Below are 10,954 nucleotides of genomic sequence, written 5' to 3'. Positions count from 1 at the left end.
ATGTAATGCCGAAACTGATAGCATATAAGAAGTTCATAAAATAAATTTCTACAATACATACGGCTGTTGGTAAATTATTGCATCAAGAAGCACTGTTTTTAGTACTCGTTGCCACACGCAGCTGTTGAAACTCTGATTTGGGTTTTGTGTATGAGCATGTAGACATTTGCTAAGTAATTTTGTATCTGCAAGGTTCCTCCCTGTATATTGTTTCCATGAATGTGACAGGCAAGAAATGTTTATGGTGATATTCCTTGGCTGTCTCATGAGCATGGCTGGTTTGTAGACATTTGTTGACAGAGCATTTAAAACCAAATGAAGTTAAAAGTGGATGAAAACTACATTTTCTGAAACGGGATAAAATTGTCTTTCAGATGGTGACAAAAAAATGTTTTCGAAAATTTCAGTCATTTCACGTCCAGGTCCCCTTAAGTGAAGGCCGTCGGCCACTGTTTTGTCCTTCATGAGAGGCAGCGCCAGAAATTTGGTATTCTCGGCACACTGATGATAGTGCGGATCTGGGAATATTAAATTCCCTAATGATTTCAGTGGGCAATGGCCTTGCCACAGTGGATACACCGGTTCCTATCAGATCACCGAAGTTAAGCGCTGTCGGGCGTGGCCGGCACTTGGATGGGTGACCAGCCAGGCCTCCATGCGCTGTTGCCATTTTTCGGGGTGCACTCAGCCTCGTGATGCCAATTGAGGAGCTACTCGACCGAATAGTAGCGGCTCCGGTCAAAGAAAACCATCGTAACGACCGAGAGAGCTGTGTGCTGACCACACGCCCCTCCTATCTGCATCCTCAACTGAGGATGACACGACGGTCGGATGGTTCCGATGGGCCACTTGTACCCTGAAGACAGATTGCATGAAATGATTTCAGTAATGGAATGTCCCATGCGTCTAGCTCCAACAACCATTCCCTGTTCAAATCGCTTTAATACCTACCATGCGTTCATAATCATGTAGGGAACCTTTTTTACATGAGTCACCAGAGTAGAACTGGGAGTCTGGCCCTTTTGTACATTGTGCACGTGATATTATCGCCATCTGTATATGTCCATGTCGCTATCCCATGACGTTTGTCACGTCAGAGTATTTTAGTCTTGATTCTTTCTTGCTTCCATTATTAAGCACTGCGTTAGTGTACAAAAAAAAAAAAAAAAAAAAAAAAAAAAAAACGATCCCGCTGAACCGCACATCTTCGTTGATTATATACTTGTGTGGATGTGGTGTCTGTTCTTTCGGACATGTTCAAATGGTTCAAATGGCTCGGAGCACTATGCGACTTAACTTCTGAGGTCATCAGTCGCCTAGAACTTAGAACTAATTAAACCTAACTAACCTAAGGACATCACACCCATCCATGCCCGAGGCAGGATTCGAACCTGCGACCGTAGCGGTCACGCGGTTCCAGACTGAAGCGCCTTTAACCGCACGGCCACACCGGCCGGCCTTTCGGACATGTCCGAAAGAACAAACACCATATCCATATAAGTATATAGTTCTGGTAATACTGGCCATGACCTTCTTCTTCTGACCAGATGCACACATATCCCACAAACTCTTACGGGACTTGGTAAGATTGTCTTCCACGAGTAATGAGTGTACTGGGGTGGGCCACTACGAATGTAGTGTGTGGACATACAAGCTGAGAATGTGGGTCTCGCGGGATGCGTGCGCGAGATAATCCCTGCAGTCGCAATATCCTCTATGCCCTCGGTGGCTCAGATGAATAGAGCGTCTGCCATGTAAGCATGAGACCCCGGTTCGAGTCCCGGTCGGGGCACACATATTCACCTGCCCCATTGATATATATCAAAGCCTGTCAGCGGTTGAAGGTATTAATTTAATTCTAATTCCATTGATTATGGTCGGATAAACGAGGTCCTGCTATACATCTAATTTCTGCAAACGTATTCTCATAACACACGGAAACAGAGGGTCTCCCGGTCCCCACGTACACACGCCGCGTCCCAGAATCGATGCCGGAGCCGCGGCTCCACTCCCTGCCTCCGGCGCTGCGTCTGTCAACCCCATTCCCTACTGCGGCCAGAGGCGGGGCATCGCCGCGATATAAATGTGCGGCACGCGTGGCTGGGCCGACTCGCTCCCGAGCGGGGATGACAGATATTATTAGAAACCCCCGCGGCGGGCCGCAAAATTTGATTTAGTCTGCTCGCCCTCCCGCAACCCAGCTCCCGTCCTCTCCTCCGCGGCCCACATTACCCACAAGAAGCCGGGAGATGCGGCCGTGATGAACGTTTGATTATGCGATCGATGCGGCCGCCAGCGGAGAACCTTCTGCTCAATTTCGCTTATTAAATCCATTTGTAGCGGCGTCGGCACGCGTGCGCCGCCGCGTCCTTCACGAGGCCGACTGCCAGGGGTGGGCAGACCGAGCGTCGCTCTGCCGCTCTGACTGGCGCCAAACACCAGTGCGAACGCCAGAAAGCTGGTGAGATCTCCCGCAGCCTCGTATGTGGCGCTCGTACCGATAAAAAGTCGTTTCTGTTATCTTGCCTGGCCAGGCATCTAACTGTGAATTTCGGAATAATCACGTAGACCTTCATTTCTTACATATTCCGACCTCACCATCTTATTCTGCGTATCAAGACGTTTCATTCGAGGCCAAACTCGATAGGGTAGAGTCAATTCTACATATTTCCATTCAATCGATATGCAAATCTAATAGCCGGCCGGAGTGGCCGAGCGGTTCTAGACGCTACAGTCTGGAACCGCGCGACCGCTACGTTCGCACGTTCGAATCCTGCCTCGCGCATGGATGTGTGTCATGACCTTAGGTTAGTTAGGTTTAAGTAGTTCTAAGTTCTAGGGGACTGATGACCGCAGAAGTTAGGTCCCATAGTGCTCAGAGCAAATCTAATAAATAAATCGCACGTGCGTACCGAGATTAAAAAGTGGAGGCTGGCATACACAAACATTCAAGACGCAACTGCCACAGGAGTTTTTGTTCGGCAGAGGCAACCACCCAGCGGGTAAGTCCGTAGGAGGGTGGGCTAGCACGCAGCTGTGTCGGCCGGCCGACCACCCACGGACCAAAACAGTTTTTGCCACAGAAGAGGGATAATGTTCACCTTACAAGCGAAACCTTCTGTATTGTTTGGGAGAGCCCCAGCATACACATTTTTTGGACGTACCAATGCGCAGTTTCAGAGTTCTCACAAGTGTACAGTAAATGCCTAATGCAGATGCCATATATTTCCAGATTGGTCGGCTTAGCCATTCTCCAGTTTGTAAGAGTAACGCTGATTCTGGACTATTTCTGACGATATGAGCCGGAGGAGTGAGGGAAAGACAGCAGATGTACCCTTTCGCTTTTCACGTGGAGAGGAGTCGTTCCGGTGATGCTCTTGTAGCGGGAACACGTACATCTACATCTACATCTACATGATTACTCTGCAATTCACATTTAAGTGCTTGGCAGAGGGTTCATCGAACCACAATCATACTATCTTTCTACCATTCCACTCCCGAACAGCGCGCGGGAAGAACGAACACCTAAACATTTCTGTTCAAGCTCTGATTTCTCTTATTTTATTTTGATGATCATTCCTACCTATGTAGGTTGGGCTCAACAAAATATTTTCGCATTCGGAAGAGAAAGTTGCTGAATGAAATTTCGTAAATAGATCTCGCCGCGACGAAAAACTACTTTGCTTTAATGACTTCCATCCCAATTCGCGTATCATATCTGCCACACTCTCTCCCCTATTACGTGATAATACAAAACGAGCTGCCCTTTTTTGCACCCTTTCGATGTCCTCCGTCAATCCCACCTGGTAAGGATCCCACACCACGCACCAATATTCTAACAGAGGACGAACGAGTGTAGTGTAAGCTGTCTCTTTAGTGGACTTGTTGCATCTTCTAAGTGTCCTGTTGATGAAACGCAACCTTTGGCTCGCCTTCCCCACAATATTATCTATGTGGTCTTTCCAACTGAAGTTGTTCGTAATTTTAACACCCAGGTACTTAGTTGAATTGACAGCCTTGAGAATTGTACTATTTCGCGAGTAATGGAATTCCAACGGATTTCTTTTGGAAATCATGTGGATCACCTCACACTTTTCGTTATTTAGCGTCAACTGCCACCTGCCACACCATACAGCAATCTTTTCTAAATCGCTTTGCAACTGATACTGGTCTTCGGATGACCTAACTAGACGGTAAATTACAGCATCGCCTGCGAACAACCTAAGAGAACTTCTCAGATTGTCACCCAGGTGGTTTATATAGATCAGGAACAGCAGAGGTCTCAGGACGCGTCCCTGGGGAACACCTGATATCACTTCAGTTTTACTCGATGATTTGCCGTCTATTACTACGAACTGCGACCTTCTTGACAGGAAATCACGAATCCAGTCGCACAACTGAGACGATGCCCCATAGGCCCGCAGCTTGATTAGAAGTCGCTTGTGAGGAACGGTGTCAAAGGCTTTCCGGAAATATAGAAATACGAAATCAACTTGAGATCCCCTGTCGATAGCGGCCATTACTTCGTGCGAATAAAGAGCTAGCTGCGTTGCACAAGAAAATGTTTTCTGAAACCATGCTGATTACGTATCAATAGATCTTTCCCTTCGAGGTGATTCATAATGTTTGAATACAATATATGCTCCAAAACCCTACTGAAAACCGACGTCAATGATATAGGTCTGTAGTTCGATGGATTACTCCTACTACCCTTCTTAAATACTGGTGCGACCTGCGCAATTTTCCAATCTGTAGGTACAGATCTATCGGTGAGCGAGCGGTTGTATATGACTGCTAAGTATGGAGCTATTGTATCAGCGTAATCTGAAAGGAACCTAATCGGTATACAATCTGGACCTGAAGACTTGCCCGTATCAAGCGATTTGAGTTGCTTCGCAACCGCTAAGGTATCTACTTGTAAGAAACTCATGCTAGCAGTTGTTCGTGTTTCAAATTCTGGAATATTCCATTCGTCTTCCCTGGTGAAGGAATTTCGGAAAACTGCGTTCAATAACGCCGCTTTAGCGGCACAGTCGTCGGTAACAGTACCATCGGCACTGCACAGCGAAGGTATTGACTGCGTCTTGCCGCAGAGCGAGAGCGCTCGTGCGTGTACGCAGAGAGCGAGGAACAAAGTCTCTACACAGTACTGCACTGAGAGAGCACCTCTGTCATTAGCGAATTGGAGTGATACTCTATATTGAGTCGCTCGCGATTAAGCATTTGTTCACTGTGTTGGCAGCGACACTTAATGTGCAGTGTGAACACAGACAGAGTATTAGTTAGCGCCTGCGAGCGAACATTGAGTGTCATCGCGGTGGACTGGTTATCTGACCGGTGTATCGCGACAATAGGTAGATTAGGGGCAGATAGGAGTCCTTGACTTCATCAAGGCGTAGTGAAAGTTCGATTGGCGAAGGAGGTGTGTGTGTGTGTGTGTGTGTGTGTGTGTGTGTGAAATCTTATGGGACTTAACAGCCAAGGTTATCAGTCCCTAAGCTTACACACTACTTAACCTAAATTAAAGCACAAACACACACACACATGCCCGAGGGAGGACTCGAACCTCCGCCGGGACCAGCCGCACAGTCCATGACTGTAGCGCCCTAGACCGCTCGGCTAATCCCACGAGGCGATTGGCGAAGGTCAATCCTGATAGAAAGAGATAGTGTTGATTTTTTCAGCAGCGAACGATGCACGCAGCAGTCGTCGCAGCTGACGGTATTGTGCGCTACAGCGTACGTGAGCCCCATCTTCCCTCCATTAGAAATAACATGCTTCATTCACGTCACTCCATTACATTTCCCACATGACAGCCTCGACCGTACTTAGAAAAATTCAATCAGATAATTATACAAGTTGAGTAGGTGCGGCTCTCAGCCATTCTGCTGAGTAAATAACATTCATAAAGAAAAGGGAAGAAAGAGCGTTCCCACACTTTGTATATAAATGTCATTAACAGGATTTCTATCCGTAAGAGGTAACCAACTATTCCGAGAAGAACCCGGAAATTTGTGTATCAGTTTATAAATAAAAGTTTCACTTGATTTTCTTAAATTTTGCAATAAATAATATTTTCCGTTCGTTTAATGTTTTCTTACACTAACTAGCATTACTCCAGTACCCAAGTATCCCACTAGTTACGTAAGAAAATAGAATATTTTGTCTTTTCCTTACAGCGGACGACTCCAGAAGATATTTATTGCTGAAAGTTTTTCAGGCATTTGTTTTTGGTACGTTAGGAGCGTCTATCTGACTTCTGTAGTAGTCTGGGGTGGAAATTGCTTCTTGCAGCAGCCAAAGGGTACTTGTCAGATCAATCCGTTGCGCAACTCGTCAACATAACACCCACACACTGACAAGGTGTGGTCTATTTTACACCATATTTTAGATCTATGTGACGATGCTGTGCTGAGTATATTTATATGTTTTAACGATGCCATAACGGCCTTATCACATTAGAACATAGTGTAGAACAGGTACACTTTACCGTATTTTAGCTGTACATTTCCCTGGTTGTGTGATAGTATGTTGTGGCATGTAATGCTGTATTGTATTGAAAGACAGACTGCCCTCTAGGTGTCTATATTTTTATATTGTAGATCTGAAGATGATCATTATTGACTGAGACCGGCCATCGTGAAAGGAACTGACATTGTGATCAAAGACTGTAATAAAAAAAAAAAAACACTCGAGGAAAATAATGAGTGCAATACAAACTAAACACTGTTTGCAATTTATAACGAAGAGATCGACGAGAATATAAAACTAAAAGTAATCGTTTTTGGCAACCTCCAACGAAAGAAAACGAACTACCTACCGAACAAATATTCCTGCATGCCAAAAAAAAACTACTAGCATGGATTACAGAAATAAGAAAAGAGCTAGAAACAAACTGCATCAAACGAACGGAAATAAAATTAAGAACCGTTTTAAGAATAAAATACTAAATGTAGAAGATTTCTAAACCAGAAGAATTAAGAAATCGGGAACAACATGGATAGAAGAAAGGAATAGACAACATGGGGAGAAGATCAGGGAGGACTGGAAAAAATAGGAAACAAGAAGAAAGAGAGGGGAGAGAGTATAATCCTCACGTGATCTTCGTTGACCAATACGGAGAAAAAGAGAGAGATCCGGTTTCGTTTTGAGGCACACTAGAGCGCGTTTTTGAAAACAAAGTATCCAAAATTTCCGTTTTAGATTTCACCAGCAGTGTTTATGAACTGCAATTTTTAACTTAATATGTTATATCAGTAGTTAAAAAATGAAGTTTTAAAAGGAAATCAAATGAATATACTAAGGGGATTAAAGAGTAATCGGACTACCTGGAATCTACTCTAATCCTTGTTTGGTTTGCTCTCGTCACTAAAGTTTTCAGTTCGAATTTCGAAAATTAGCTATCCCACTTGAGTTTTCTCGAGATACAGTATTCATCTATATATTTGAAGTTTTAAATTACACGTATCTTTATTACCCTTATGTATTTGTATTTTACTGGATTTGGTTAGGCGTCACTAGAAAAAGTTTTCATTTAAAAAATGCTGTAATTTCCATCCAGTTATAGAAAACGTGATTGCTGTGGAGCATGAGTGTACCTTATTGTGGGGGTCGGCGGGGGTGGGGGGTGATTGGGGAGGAAGGCCAACTTCATTACCTTCAATCCAAGCTCCTCTTATAGGGTGAAATACTTCTAGTTTACATTTCTTTGACTCTTCTAAAACCCTTATGACATTACACAATTAGATGAAAATGAATGAATCAAAATGGACGGAACCAGAAGAGGGCTGGATACATGGGAATGTAGGTTTTCACGGCGAATTTCATTGATGTAATCCTCTTGCGTTATCACCGAGTCGTGCAGTCGTATTGTAGAACCGTTTGGACAGGTTTCCTGCTCGTCACCTGCAGAAGAAGTGTTGGGTACATGTCCACTTCAAAAATGGTTCAAATGGCTCTGAGCACTATGGGACTTAACATCTGAGGTCACCGGTCCCCTAGACTTAGAACTACTTAAACCTAACTAACCTAAGGACATCACACACATCGACGCCCGAGGCAGGATTCGAACCTGCGACCGTAGCGGTCGCACGGTTCCAGCCTGAAGCGCCTAGAACCGCTCGGCCACCCCGCCCGGCGGACATGTATGGATGCAGGTGATCAGACAGGATGTACGTGTCACCTGTCAGAGTCGCACCTACACGTATCAGGGGTTGGCCCTGAGTTCGGCCGCCGAGTGCGAGTCTCATTTCATTCGATGCCACATTGGGCGACTTGCGTGCCAGTGAAGAGGATGAAACGGTGAGGAGAACAACACAACACCCAGTCCGCGAGCGGAGAAAATCTCCAACCCGACCGCGAATCAAACCCCGGCCCGCTGCATGGGATGCATGACCGCTACCACTCAGCTAAATAAGTGGAGATCAATTGACATATTAATGCATGACTCAGGGAAGTGGGGTGGTCTTTCTCTCACTCTGACCAAGTGAACGAAATTAACTATCTGACAATAATCACTCCGAAAAACAAGCTGCGCAATGCTGCATTATTCAAAACGTATATTCTTGTCGCCTCCCGGTGATTGTTGTTGATGTTATTGTGGTCTTCAGTCCAGAGACTGGTTTGATGCAGCTCTCCATGCTACTCTATCCTGTGCAAGCTTCTTCATCTCCCAGTACCTACTGCAACCTACATCCTTCTGAATCTGCTTAGTATATTCATCTCTTCGTTTCCCTCTACGATTTTTACCCTCCACGCTACCCTCCAATACTAAACTGGTGATCCCTTGATACCTCAGAAAAGGTCCTACCAACCGATCCCTTCTTCTAGTCAAGTTGTGCCACAGATTTCTCTTCTCCCCGATTCTATTCAATACTTCCTCAGTAGTTATGTGATCTACCCATCTAATCTTCACCATTATTCTGTAGCACCACATTTCGAAAGCTTCTATTCTCTTCTTGTCCATATTAATTATGGTCCATGTTTCACTTCCATACATGGCTACATTCCATACAAATACTTTCAGAAACGACTTCCTGACAAATCTATGCTCGATGTTAACAAATTCTTCTTCTTCAGAAACGCTTTCCTTGCCATTGCCAGTCTACATTTTATATCCTCTCTACTTCGACCATCATCAGTTATTTTGCTCCCCAAATAGCAAAACTCCTTTACTACTTTAAATGTCTCATTACCTAATCTAATTCCCTCAGCATCGTTCGACTTTATTCGACTACATTCCATTATCCTCGTTTTACGTTTGTTCATGTTCATCTTATATCCTCCTTTCAAGACACTGTCCATTCCGTTCAACTGCTCTTCCAAGTCCGTTGCTGTCTCTGACAGAATTACAATATCATCGGCGAACATCAAAGTTTTTATTTCTTCTCCATGGATTTTAATACCTACTCCGAGTTTTTCTTTTGTTTCCTTTACTGCTTGCTCAATACCGAGATTGAATAACATTGGGGATAGCCTACAAATCTGTCTCACTCCCTTCCCAACCACTGCTTCCCTTTCATGTACCTCGACTTTTGTAACTGCCTTCGGGTTTCTGTACAAATTGTAAATAGCCTTTCGCTCCCTGTATTTTACCGATGCCACCTTCACAAGTTGAAACAGAGCATTCCAGTCAACATTGTCAAAAGCTTTCTCTAAGTATACAAATGCTAGAAACATAGGTTTGACTTTCCTTAATCTATTTTCTAAGATAAGTTGTAGGGCCAGTATTGCCTCACGTGTTCCAATATTTCTACGAAATCCAAACTGATCTTCCCCGAGGTCGGCTTCTACCAGTTTTTCCATCCGTTTGTAAAGAATTCGCGTTAGTATTTTGCATCTGTCACTTATTAAACTGATAGTTCGGCAATTTTCACATCTGTCAACACCTGCTTTCTTTGGGATTGAAATTATTATATTCTTCTTGAAGTCTGAGGGTATTTCGCCTGTCTCATACATCTTGCTCACCAGATAGTAGAGTTTTGTCGGGGCTGGCTCTCCCAAGGCTATCAGTAGTCCTAATGGAATGTCGTCTACTGCCGGGGCCTTGTTTCGACTCAGGTCTTTCAGTGCTCTGTCAGACTCTTCACGCAGTATCGTATCTCCCATTTCATCTTCATCTACATCCTCTTCAATTTCCAAAATATTGTCCTCAAGTACATCGCCCTTGTATCGACCCTCTGTATACTCCTTCCATCTTTCTGCTTTCCCCTCTTTGCTTAGAACAGGGTTTCCATCTGAGCTCTTGATATTCATACAAGTGGTTCTCTTTTCTGTAGGCAGTATCTATCTTACCCCTAGCGATATATGCCTATACATCATTTCGGTAATTACATCATGTTCATCCTTGCTATCCTTTACAACAATTCTTTCTTTATTTTACAGATACAATCACAAATCATCACGGCACTACTGAATACGTACCTCATCTACCAAACTCCAACTAAGAATGTATAAGACTGCGCAGAGGCATAAACAGTGCCACAACAAGAACGAAGATTATGTAACAGTAACAGAACTTGCGCTCTCCCTCTCCCCCCCCCTCTCTCTCTCTCTCTCTCTCTATGTATATATATATATATATATATATATATATATATATATATATATATATATATATATATATGACGAGCACATCGGTAACTTACAAAAAACAATAATGACATGCCCATCTTACACCATAAAAGACGACGTGATAACTTTGTACGAGATTATTCTGACGAATTTTTCAGTGGACAGACGCTATGAATAACCCAGTATTCGCCTCTCAAACCTCGCGTTCCCTCATTCCAAATCCCCTGTGACATCCTGTCAAATGAGTGCCACTTCTGTTCATGTGACTGCGAGTCGCGTAGTGCATCTCCCCTGCGAGTTAGCCTTCCCTCTAGTAGCACGTGTTTCACGGGACAGCGTGCACACAAGGCGGAGTGAGGCGGCTTGCAATTTGTGAAGCCTA

At 44.2% G+C, this 10,954-nt stretch overlaps 1 pseudogene; it reads left to right on the top strand.

The window, feature by feature from the left end:
- The first annotated feature begins 551 nt into the window (after positions 1 to 551).
- LOC124552771 lies at positions 552 to 669 on the top strand (annotated as a pseudogene).
- The last annotated feature ends 10,285 nt before the right edge of the window (positions 670 to 10,954 follow it).

Source organism: Schistocerca americana, chromosome 10 (genome assembly GCF_021461395.2).
Source record: "Schistocerca americana isolate TAMUIC-IGC-003095 chromosome 10, iqSchAmer2.1, whole genome shotgun sequence".
Taxonomy (NCBI): Eukaryota; Metazoa; Arthropoda; class Insecta; order Orthoptera; family Acrididae; genus Schistocerca; species Schistocerca americana.
Note: the sequence above shows the minus strand (reverse complement) of the source record. Positions and strands in the feature narration are given on the sequence as shown.